Genomic DNA, 13,266 nt, shown 5'->3' with positions numbered 1-13,266 from the left:
GTCAGTATTTTACTACAATTTTATTATAAAATGTACATTATCACTAAATGAGCTTTGATTTTAAAAATCAAATTAGCTTTAGTTGTATATTATTTTTTACAAATAAAGATAGACTTGTACAAAGGCTACTTTCTTGTCTGCAAATATATGAAGAGTCACCCAACAAATATTTACCAAGCACCCATTACAGCAAATGGGTAGGGAGAAAATTGCTAAGTTATAACAAGATCCTGGCTTCCTTAATTTTTAAAAGATCAACACCAGGAATTCCTGACGGTCCAGTGGTTAGGACTCCGCGCTTGCACTGCTGAGGGCCCGGGTTAGAGTTAGGGTTAGGGTTAGGGCATTTAAAATGTAGTTAAGTTCTGATAATGTGAGAGGTTATGCGTGATATCCATATAGAATTATCACATTGTTTAAGATTATTTGAAATAAGACAAAAGTTGTTTGTAAAGTGACAGTTTCTCTTCTGAATTCAAATTCACTTAGTTATACTTTTTATTACCACCCCAGGTACAGGTATTGCCTATATGGATTGAATTCACTTTATACTGAACACTGTAAAAGGCCTGAGATAAAACAGACCCTCTTCCTGAGCCAAGTCTAATCCCAAATTAGTCACCCGGTCATTGGCTAAGTCGATCTCTGCGCTAACTCCTCTGCCATCCAGCATGCAGGATAATAACCGATTCCTTCCGCCAGTTTAAAAACTGAAAGAAAGTCTTCTGAGTAAAAATTCAACATCGTGTACATAGAACCCTTCACATCATCCATTGGTGCAGACTATGTTGCACTCAGTACCTGATGCACTTGGTTTCAGGGTCCATGAAACAAAGGTATGGAACTAAAAGATCCTTTTCATCCCCAAATACAACCCCCGGTGCTCTTTGTATCCTAAATCCCTGCTGCTTCCAAGTTTCCAGTCTGGGTAAAAAATTACATTTGAGGAAAAAATCGTCGAAGTCATAGAAATGTATAAGGAAAAGCTAGCCCTGTTCTGGTTGTTTGCCTTAAGGTGCTTGAATTAATGGTTGGCAGCAACTGGTTGTTTGCTCTGATTTTCCCATCTTTTAGACTGATGAAAGGTTTAATTGTGGGTGACAAAGCTTTAAGGGTTGTGTGTGTGTCAGTGACTTTGGCAGCTTAGCAGATTGGGGAGCACCTTACTTAGAAGACGTAGAAAGTCTTGACCTTGTTATTTGTGACAGCGTATCACTTGCTGATGGTGACTGTTACCTGTAAGGTAAAGCATACATTAGTTGTGCCTCTAGCTATATTACATGCTACTTAAGTGCTGTAATTGGGTGGGTGTCTGACTAGCTATTACAAGGTAAAAGAAAGGAAATTAGTCTGTTAGATTTAATAATTGAAAAGCCCTTAGTGTGTAGTAGTCTACCAAGTTCTTCCCTGTAAACAAGATTTACATAATATATTTTTAAAAGCTAATGTGTTTGTCCAGTTACTTTACAAAATTTGATGTGTATTTTATAAATTAATATTGAATAGAGTTCGTATTTTATTTACAAGCTGTATTTAGGTGTTTTCCCATTTTAAAAAGCTTTCTTAGTTCTCTGTGTAATAGAAAATCTTTTTTTTAGTTCATTGTAGTTATCTAGTTCATTATAATCCCAAGGGATGGATAACAAAGTTATTTAATATAGTATTAGTAAAGATAACTTAAAAATTTTTTTCAGTTATACAAATAATACATAAATTAATTCTTATTATTTTCTTTTAAAAAGGCTAAAATTCTTTTTTGTCCACAAAGCATATTTATTCATACGGTACTTGGTTATAAAAAGAAATTAAAGTGGCTGAAAATGAGTGACTGTAATTTATAATTATGCCAGAACAGTAGGTACAAACTAAGGTGTTTTAGGTAAATTGTGAGTCACTATCTTAAAGATACTGTAGTATAATGGCTTTCAAACATTGTTTAAAAACTGCACGCCACAGTAAGAAATGCATTGAATGTTGTGATCCAGTACACAGATGTGTGTATGCATGTGTATGTATGGGTATAATACACACGTATATAATTGAAAGTTTCACAAAGTGAAACCATTACATGAAAAATGCTGATTTTCTATTCCATTTTTTAAACGTTTATTGGGCTATCCCAAAACAATTTCAGGATGCACTATTTGAAAAACACTTGTGAAGCACTTTGTTTTCCACTTGAGAAATTTGCCATGGAAAATACTAGTATATTTTTTTTTTCCTAAGGGGGGAAAAAAGCACTGCATTGCTTTCTTTTTTATTTTGAAATAATTTCAAACTTAGAAAAGAGCTGCATGAAAAGTACCCCGATCATACCCACATTTGCTTTCTCTCTCCATTTTTCCTGAAACATCTGAGAATTGGTTGCAGAGATCACAGCCCCTTAAGCCCCTAAAGGCAGGCATATATTTTCCTGAGAACAAGGACATTCTCTTATACATTCCTGTATACAACCACAGTTCAGTTATCAAATTCAAAAAATTTAACATTGATACAGTAATATTTATTACACAAAAGCCATATACTAGAATCTCACCAGTTGCCCCCGTAGTGTCCTCTACAGAAAAATCGTCCCTCCATCCAGGGTCTAATCCAGAATCATGCATTGTATTCAGGTGTCATGTCTCTGGTCTCCTTTAATCTGGAACAGTTCCTCAGCTTTCCTTTGTCTTGCATAATATTGACATTTTAAAAAAGTAAAGATGAGTTGTTTTGTAGACTGTCCCTCAGTGTGGGTTTGTCTGTTTCCTCATAATTAAATTCAAGTTACGCATTTTTGGCAAGAATACTACAGATACGATGTTATATCCTCATTGTACCGTGTCAGAAGGCACATCATGTCATTTTATTTCAATATTGTTCATGTTAAAACGCTTTCCAGTGGGGGGGAAACGGTTCTTGTATTCTTATGTGTTGTCCATTATTCTAATTATTCTCAAGCTGATAAACATGAACTTGGGACTTAGGAAGTGTATCTGTTTTCAGATCCATCCGTTCTATGTCTTAATTGTTTTCTGATTGGAGAAACAGTAGAAGATGGTGAAATGGCATGAATATTCTTGAGTGTCATTTGCTTAAGTACTTTTTGTGGACCCAGTGATTATTTTTTCTGGCACTGACCTGAGTGGAAGAAAACCACCCCAACGAAACTTAAATCCTGCGGTCATGTTCTCTAGAGCGCTAACTGAAGGCTTCTGCCTTTGGATTCTTTGGATTATGAATGTATCCAACTCGAATTGCTTCACTAAAAAGAGATTTATTGGCTCACGTAGCTGAATAGTCAGGGCTAGAACTTCAGCACAGATATTATCTAACAGTGCGGCTGGTACAACTTAATCCAATGAGGGGAGTGGCCTATTTGCTCATTTGCTCAGTCCAAACGGGAGTCCCTAGGCCACACATGGATACTGCATGTTTGAGATGTGACTTGTGCAACTGAGAAGCTGAATCCTTAACTCTATGTAGTTTTAATTAATGAATTTAAATTTAAGTAGCCACACAGAGCGAGTGGCTGCTGTATTTTACAGCACAGGCTAGAATCTGTTTCTTGCTTTGCTTTCCTGTTTGCTTTTTTCTCAGACAAATTACCCCTTTGTGGTGACAAAAATGGCCTGCAGCAACTCTAGTGTACCTTCTGTCATTAACTACCCACCCGGAAGCGAGCCTCCGCTCCCCCGCCAATCACAGCCAAAGCCTCAGAGCCCACTCCCTTTGGCACTGTCTGGGTCCTGAGCCCACATCTGGGCTGGGTTGGTGAGGGGCGTCCCTCAAAGAAGAATCAGGGAATCAGAGTGCTGTCACCGCACAAAAGAAGGACCCTGTGACAGGGAAGTGAACACAGTGGCATCAACTGCAGCTTTTTTTAAGTGTTTGGGTGTACATTTCTCGGAGAGAGTTAAAAGCCTAAGGTACTATGCGAAAGGTAAATGGGGACAGAGAGCAGTCCTCTGTCAAAGGAAAATGGTAAAAGTGGAAATGAAATTTGGGGTCTAGTGGCCTGTTCTGAATTTGATGGAGAAGTTCAAATCTCATAATAATGGCAACGTTTGCTTTTGTGTTTTCAGATATTATTTTATTTTGATTGTATTGACCATAACTAAATCTGATACAAATGTAATATATAAAGAGTACATAGAAACTTTAATCTGAAATGACAGAAAGTTCAAAATTCATTACTTTTGAAATACAGAAACGGGAGAATCATGGTCTTAGAGTAATGGGTAAATGTGATGCCCAAGGGGTTGGAATGGGGTAGGGTGGGTGGGACGGGTAAGCCAGAGTCTCCCCTTACACACACACCCCACTGTGTTGTTGCCACTTGGGTATGTATGGGTCCAGCGTTGCCAGCTCTTCGAACTTTTAAGAAGATACCAGAAATCCAGAATTTCCCATGAAACATCCTGATGTTTAAAACAACTCGTGAGACAGACCAAGCAGACCAGCCAGCCCCAGCTGGCCTGCAGGCTACCAGTTTGCCAACGCTGTCTCAGAAGCTCAACACCATGGACCATCAAAGGCTCTCATTCCTTTACTGTGAAACCATCTCCTCATAGGTCACCGCGAGGACAGAGGACAGTGCCTGAGGATTAATAAGCGCTCTGAATGTCAGCTGTTCTGACCACTTCTCAGGGAGATGTCTGAGGTCCAGAGAGGTTCAGCGACCAGCCCAAAGCAGTCCTCCAACTGTGTGACTCCACAGTGCGGTCCCCAGACAGCAGCTTTGGCATCACTTGTGTGGAAGTTAGAGATGCAGATGCTCAGGCCCCACCTTGGTTCTGCTGAACAGACTCTCTGCTGGTGGAGCCCAGAGATGTGCATTTTAACAAGCTCTCCTCAGGTGCTTCCTGTGCATATGACAGTCTGAGAAGTCCTGAGATCCATCTGTATCTCTCCTTCACTCTTAGCAGAACTGCTTTAATGAGCATGGCTTATAAGGTCTTCTAAAATTCATAAAGATGTACGGAAAGCCTTCATCTACTCATCTGGCATACACTGTACTGTTAACTTGGCAAAAGTAAGCTTCAGTCTCCAGCCCCCTGTGCAAGAGACTCCACTTCCTTAAATTAGTATAATCTGACTTTCCAGAATTGCAAGGTTGATCGAATACAGTAATTCCCCACACAAATCATTAGAGGTGTGCAGAAAATAAGCCTCTGAAAACTCCAGGTTGGATTTTTGTTCTGGGCTATCCACCAGAAGAGAAGACAAAAAAAGGCTAGAATTTGACTAATAGTACAACTCACAGATTGTATCAGTACAGCATTCCTTTTCCATCCCACCTCCTAGCAGTGCCTGAAACGACAAGGAAATAGCTTTCATGGCATTGTTCCGCTAAGACCTGGAACAGGTTCCACTCAAATGAAACAGGGCACTGTTCTTATGGAACATAAGAGTTCTGTTCCCAGGCTTTCTGTCCTGCCAGCGCGTGCTAGCTTTAAATCTACAGTAGGGTAGTCAGTCGCAAATCAGGTTTTCCCCAGCATTCCCAGAGGCCTTCAGCTGCTGTCTCAGGTATGTACCCGGGGTGACTCCAGCAAAAATCTGTATGCTTAGTGACTCAGAAACTAAATCATTAACTTGGTAAATACCTGCCAAGCATGGGTGAAGGGAGCTTGAAGGAGAGGGCTTTAGAATGTGGGCCTCCAACAATGTGCCGTGATGATGACAGCATGGGAACAGCAGTCCTGGTCAGTGTTGCTTCCCGGGTGGATCAGTGACTAACCCCGGAATCATCTGGAATCAGAATCCCCAATAAGTCACTCTCAGGAGTAACAATCCACACCAGGTAACTTAACATGAAGGTAGATTTCATTTGTTTGAATCTCTATCTGGTAAAGCAGAAAAATGTGGAAAAGGATTCTTGGTTTAAAAACACACATATGCAGGGGACACGGGTTCGTGCCCCGGTCCGGGAAGATCCCACATGCCGCGGAGCGGCTGGGCCCATGAGCCATGGCCGCTGAGCCTGTGCGTCTGGAGCCTGTGCTCCGCAACGGGAGAGACCACAGCAGAGAGAGGCCCACGTACGGCAAAAAAAAAAAAACAAAAAAACCCCCCAAAAAACAAAAAACACACATAAAGCAACTATACCCCAATAAATAAATAAATAAATAAAATTAACAGACATTAAAAAAAGTAAAAACACCCATACAGACAACTTTTAACTAGTTGATGTTTAAATTGGGTACATGCATTTACACACACACACACACACACACACCTCTGGTCTGCCAGAATGTGGAATTAACATTAGTGTAATGCAAAAAAAAAAAAAAAAAAAGGATAAAAAGGGACTTCCCTGGCGGTCCAATGGTTAAGACTCTGCACTTCCACTGCAGGGGGCACAGGTTCAATCCCTGGTCGGGGAGCTAAGATCCCACATGCCACCCGGTGCAGCCCTGCCTTCCCACCCCCCCACCACCAAAAAAAAGAAAGGATAACAACGTAATGTACGCTTCTGACACACGCATATACAAAATGCCAGACAATACTTGAAAAATGATTCCAAACAAATCTCACCCCAAAATGGCCATCGTGATAATTTTTCATTCCCCTGTGGAAGGCAACAGTAAAACCTTTGCAATAAAGTCTTCGCAATACAGTTGCGGCCCATGAGGGATTTTCTAGCGGGCTGGCATCCATGTCCTCCCTCCACCACCATGGGGCCTTGGCTGGTGCTCACAGGGCCCGTGCCCAGTGGGACTGGCATGGGCCTCCATCAGCCAAACAGACAGTGGAGAGGGAGGAAAGCAACAGTGAAGGGAGAGGGCCAGGGGAGGAGGCAGAGTGGCTGGGAAGCTGGCCAAATGGCAAAGGGCTGAATGGGCTACATCAACTCCTGACAGCTCCTCAAGTATCCTCGCTGTCCTTTCCCGCTCGCTGCGGGGGTACCAGGGGAACACAAAACCCCTCTGCCTGGACGTCGCCAAGAATTCACAAACGTTCATTTTTAAAACAGCATGTTAAGCAGAGCGAAATGTTCATGATTTTGAGGGATGTGACAAACTGGATGCAGAAGGTGAGGTCGCCTTGACATCCCTTAATCAAGTCGTGAAGTTCAAGTTCAGCCTGCCGATTGCTTATCGTGATCACGGTTAGAGTTTTTCCTCTTTTGCAGGGTTTGTGCCTGAATGTTGATGGCTTCAAGGATGGAGGAAAGATGATAAGGCTGATAATGCTTACGATCTGAGTATTTTCTTTGTCTTTCCTCTTTTAGCCTTGCGAAAACAAATAATGGTTAAGGATGGATAAAATATTTAACAGTGGCCATGCATAATTTATTCCAGAGTTGTTGCTCATTTCCAGCCCAACAGTTTGCTCTCAATTAGGACTTCTCAGAACCATGATGTCTCCTTGGCAAACTGACATCATGCTTATTTTTACTCTGTGCTATTGTTTTTATAATTATTTGTTGTTGTTTTTGTTGAAGTACTCATTCCTAGATGTTCTCTTCATCAAAAGCAAAAGTCAAAATTCGAGGCAAGGTTTTTTTTAATATTCATTTCTGGTCCTTACAGTTAACCCAGAGCTTCAGAGACATAACCTGGGAAAGAGAAAAATATATTTGCATATATAACTATCTCTTATGAAAACTAGACTGGCTAAGGAAGCTGTGTGTCCAGTGAAGTAATATATGATTTCAGAAGAAATTTTAGGGAAAAAAGTATGTGAAAGAAAAGAGTCACCGCCTCAAAAAAGCACTATTCAGAGATAACCACTCTTAAGTTTTTCAGTACATATGTACAACGATATATATTACCTAATATGGATTTTGACAGAAAGAAGATCTTACATACATCTAAATTATTCTGTAATTTGCTTTCTTCAGAGGGCAATATATTGTGAATGTCTTTGCTCTGTCAATACAGCTCTACATCTTTTATAATGGCTTCATTGTATTTCATTGTATAGATGAACCCTCATTTAATAAAACCAATTCCCTTTCGTTTGCTGTTTCCTTTTTTTTTTTCACAATTATAACAGTGCTGTGGTGAGCAGCTTTGTAAATACATATTTTTATTCTTTGTTCAGTTAATTCCTTAGGATAAATTCCTAGAAGAGAAATCATTAGGTCAACGCATGTGTTTTTTTTATTTGTTTGTTTTTTTGTTTTGGAGAAGGAGGGGCATTGGTTCATGAATATATCCAGTTTCCTTCCGGAAAGGTTGTTCTAATTTACTTCCTCACCAGGGGTATGTGTGAGTCGTTTTCCCCTCCAAAACACCAGATTTATTATTTTTATGCTTTTCCTACTTAATAGGGGAAAAAGCGTCTCTTTATTTTGCTTTACATATCTTTGATTATTAGTTTGAAGGGCTTTTAAAAAACTGTTTATTAGTATTTCTTCTTTTATTAGCTTCTCCGTTTGGGTCCTTTGCATAACATTTTAAAAATTGAGGTATCAGTCTTTTCTTAATATAGAAGTGCTTTACAGATTAAGGAAGTCAACCTTTTGGTCATCATTTTTCCTAATTAGTCATTTGCTCCTTACTGTGTGTGTCATTGGCTTTTGTACTTATTCTGTAGGAATTTCTTATTGTCCATGGTAAAATTCTTTATTCTTTTCTCTAGTAGTTTCCCTCTCAGATTATATAAATGCTTACCCAGCTTTTATCCTAAGTTCTATACTTCTATGATTTTTTTTTACATTTAAATACTTAATCCATCTGATAATTCTTTGGCCATCTAATCTTTGGCTAAACTAAGAGATCTAAGATTTTTTTTGTTTAAATTCTCCATTAATTGTTCTATCATAATGTATTCAATAAGACACTACTTTCTCATTGAATTGTAATTCCACCTTTATCACTTGCTAGTTTCTTACATGTTCTTGGGTTTGTTTTGGCCAAATCACGATTTTTTAATCTATTTGTCTGCTTTGGAAGCATTTCATGCTGTTTTGATTACTGAAGCTTTAAAATACATTTTAGTATCTGTAGAGCAAGCCCTCTTATTCCTCCCCAATTGTTTATTTTTTACAAATTTAGTTATTCGAATGGTAAATAAATTCACATGGTTCAAACAACCAAAAAAAGTTTTTAAAAGTACATAGTGGGGCCTCCCTGGTGGCGCAGTGGTTGAGAGTCCGCCTGCCGATGCAGGGGATACGGGTTCGTGCCCCGGTCTGGGAGGATCCCATATGCCGCGGAGCGGCTGGGCCCGTGAGCCATGGCCGCTGGGCCTGCGCATCCGGAGCCTGTGCTCCGCAACGGGAGAGGCCACAACAGTGAGAGGCCCGCATACCGCAAAAAGAAAAAAAAAAAAAAAAAAAAAAAAAAAAGTACATAGTGAAAACACTTTCACCTTTTTTGGTCCCCAGTTCACCCAACTGTAATTCCCTTCCCTTGGGTACCAATTATGCTTTGTTTCTTGCTTATCTCTCCATAGATTTTTTTTTCATAGACTTTTAAGGTAAATCAGACAGTATGAAAATATACTATGTCCCCTCTTTTTTTTTTTTTCTTTTTGCGGTATGCGGGCCTCTCACTGTTGTGGCCTCTCCCGTTGCGGAGCACAGGCTCTGGACGCGCAGGCTCAGTGGCCATGGCTCACGGGCCCAGCCACTCCGCGGCATATGGGATCCTCCCAGACCGGGGCACGAACCCGTGTCCCCTGCATCGGCAGGCGGACTCTCAACCACTGCGCCACCAGGGAGGCCCTGTCCCCTCTTATTATTATATAATAACAGCATATTCTACCCTTTGCTTTTCTCATTTAATATATCTTTGGTAATTCTTTCCTAATCACTAGATAAAATTCTTCCCCATTCATTTTATTTCCATTCCTTTTTCTAAGTACAAATTGTTAATTTTGGAATTGTTTTAGATTTACAGGACAGTTGCACAGACAGTACAGTATCGCCCAGGTTCCTCTGATGCTAACATCTTACATAACCACGGCACCTTTGTCAAAACTAGAAATTAACATTGGTACATGTCTTTGTCTTCTCTGGCTGCATAACAAAACACCACAAACTGGGTGGTTTAAGCAACAGAAAGTTATTTTCTCAAAGTTGTGGAGGCTGGAAGTTCGAGACCAAGGTGCTGCTGCTGTTTCCCTGTGTCCTCACATGGCCTCTCCTTTGTGCAAGAGAGAGAGAGAGAGGGAAAGAGAGCTCTCTGGCATCTCTTCTTATAAGGACACTAAAGGCACGAATCTTATAGGATCAGGGCCACACCCTTATGACCTTATTTAACCCCAATTATTTCCTTAGAGACCCCATCTCCAAATACAGCCACACTAGAGGTTAGAGCTTCAACATATGAATTATATGCTTAGAGTAGTGTTTGCCATGCAGAAACTTTTCATCTTTCTATAGTTGAAATTTTCTTTTATGGCTTCTGAGTTTTGTGTCAAAATAAGAGATGCTTTCACACTCTGAGGTTAAGTAATTATTCATTTTTTACTTCTAATATATTTGTGTCCATCAACTCAGGAATAAATAAACAAACTGTGGTACATCCATATAATGGAATATTTGGGGGCCACAAAAAGGAGTAAAGGGCTGATGTGTGCCACCACATGGATGGACCTTGAAGACTTCATGCTAAGTGAAAGAACTCAGATGCAAAAGGTTACACAACATATGATTGCATTTATATGAAATGTCCAGAATAGATAAATTCATAAAGACAGAAATTAGATTAGTGGTTGCCTGGGCCGGAAGTAGATGGGAGGTTTGGGGAGCAATGGCTAAGTAGTATAGGGTTTCTTTCTTTTTCTTTCTTTCTTTTTTAGGGTTTCTTTTTTGGGTGATAAAAATGTTCTAAAATGGACTGTGGTGATGGATGCACAACTCTGTGTATGTACTTTAGTCTATACCATTGACTGTATACTTTCAATAGGGGGACTGTATGGTGTGTGAATTATAGCTCAATAAAGCTGTTTAAAAATGATTCACAAACCCCATTCATTCAAAATATATGAACTGTGCCACGTGGACTCTGTGGCAGTTGGGGGGTCACAGCAGTGAACAAGAGGGTGCAGTTTCTGACCTCATGGAGCTAACATCTTGTGGACCTGGTGTCACACTGTATCGTTGGAAAGAAGATACTTGAGAAAAGAAATTTCCGAGACCATCAGAAATTCTTCTGGCTTCTAATTCACATTTCATGAAGAATAGCGGTTTCAAGTGACTGGACAGACCAGGTGAATCAGAATCTGCATTTTACCAAAATCCCCAGGTGACACGTCATTCACCTGGTACATTCAAGTTTAGGAACCAGTGATCTAGAGGTGAATTTTCAACCATAGCAGAAACACCGTCTATACTGTCCCTGTCTAGGAGGAGACGGCCTGACTCTGCTTGAATTGCCCCCGAGGTGGAGCCTCACCCCTCGGAGATCCCATCTGTTTATTCACATACAACTCATCTTCAGAATCTTTCCCCTTCACTTTAAGGTGAAGTCCGCTTCCCTTTAGTAATACCTGTGTACTTGTTTTATTTTGTTGTGTTAACAAATTCCCCCAAACTCAGAGGCTTAAAACAACACACATTTGTTATCTCAGTTTCTCTGGGTCAGGAGTCTCAGGATAGTTACCCGGCTCCATGGCTCAGGGTCTCTCTCACAAGGCTATAGTGAAGGGGCTGCTGGGGCTGTCTGAGGCTCGAGTCCACATCCAATGTCAAGCACATTCAGGTCGATTTTAGTTCCTGCACTTGTAGGTCTGAGGCCCTGGGCTCCTGGAGGCACCAGCTGTTCCCTGCTCCGCGGCCCCCAGAGGGGTGCACAACAGTGTGGCTGCTCGCTTTCCTCCAGGCCAGCAGGGGGGCACCTCCCTGACTCCTTCCAGCTCTGACCTTGAAAGCCTCTGTAAGGGCTTGTCTGATTAGGGCGGGCTCACCCAAGATAATCTCCCTTTTGATTAACTCCCAGTCAACTAATCAGTAACTTCATCATGGGAATGATAACCCATCATATCCTCTGGCTCCCCCCATATTTGGGGATTATGTGATGTACGCCAGTGGGCTGGAATCTTAGAATTCCACACAACTCCAGGGGCGCCATGCACGCCGTTGTCTATGTGAGTGGTGTTCTGCACAGCTAGGCAGGTGGGGTTTCTCTGTTTTTTCGTGTCCCTGGCTCAGCTGTCGTTCTTCTCTCAGCAGCCCCACGGAATTCACCGACCCCTTCCTTGCGATCTTCCTTTAGATAATCCAAGCTTTCTCCCGGCAAAACAGCTCCTAATCCTTCAAACTGTCATCACATGTCATAAGGTCACATGAGCATCACATGAACATAAAGTCAGTCATAAACTGACTTTATGTTCAGTTTTTCTCAACAGACATTTATCAAATGCATTCTTGGGGACCAAAACCTTGCCACCATCAGCTATATTATCCATCTGGCCATCTTCCTTGTCCTCCCTTGAAAACACTCTAGTTTGTCAATATTCCATTTATAATGTAGGATTTATTGAGCACTTACTCTATGCCAGCCAGTGTTTAAAGAAGTTTATGTAGCTTGTCTCATTGAATCTTTGTGTGTGTGTGTGGTATGCGGGCCTCTCACTGTTGTGGCCTCTCCCGTTGCGGAGCACAGGCTCCGGACGTGCATGCTCAGCGGCCATGGCTCACGGGCCCAGCCACTCCACGGCATGTGGGATCCTCCTGGACCAGGGCACGAACCCGTGTCCCCTGCATCGGCAGGCGGACTCTCAACCACTGCGCCACCAGGGAAGTCCTGTCTCACTGAATCTTTTCAGCAATGCTGTGAAGTTGTATCATGCCATTTTACTGATGAGGATACTCAGGCACAGAGAAGTTAAGTAATTCTGCCAAGGTCACACAGCTTTTAGGTGGATGGAACCCAGACAGTTTGACACTAGAGCCTCTGCTGTTAGTCACTGTGCATTGTTCCCTCCCAGAGGTACATTCTGTACCCAGCAGGGGCCCTCCAGGGGCCAGAAGACAGTCCACTTCTAGCTCTTTGTACTGCATTCTGTATTTTTTAGTTAATGCATCCTCATCCTCATTTTCTTTTTAGCAGCTGTGTTATTTCAATATCTTAAGTTAAACTCAAAATCAATTAAAAAATTCTCTGTGGTTGTCACATGAACTGCTGAAGACGAGGTTTCCCACATCCTCAATAATCCTCAAAAGGGCCTCCCTGGTGGCGCAGTGGTTGAGAGTCCGCCTGCCGATGCAGGGGATACGGGTTCGTGCCCCGGTCTGGGAGGATCCCATATACCGCGGAGCGGCTGGGCCCGTGAGCCATGGCCGCTGGGCCTGCGCATCCGGAGCCTGTGCTCCGCAACGGGAGAGGC

This window comes from Mesoplodon mirus, assembly GCF_964341445.2.
Source record: "Mesoplodon mirus genome assembly, chromosome: 15".
NCBI lineage: Eukaryota > Metazoa > Chordata > Mammalia > Artiodactyla > Ziphiidae > Mesoplodon > Mesoplodon mirus.
This window is presented reverse-complemented; position numbering follows the sequence as displayed.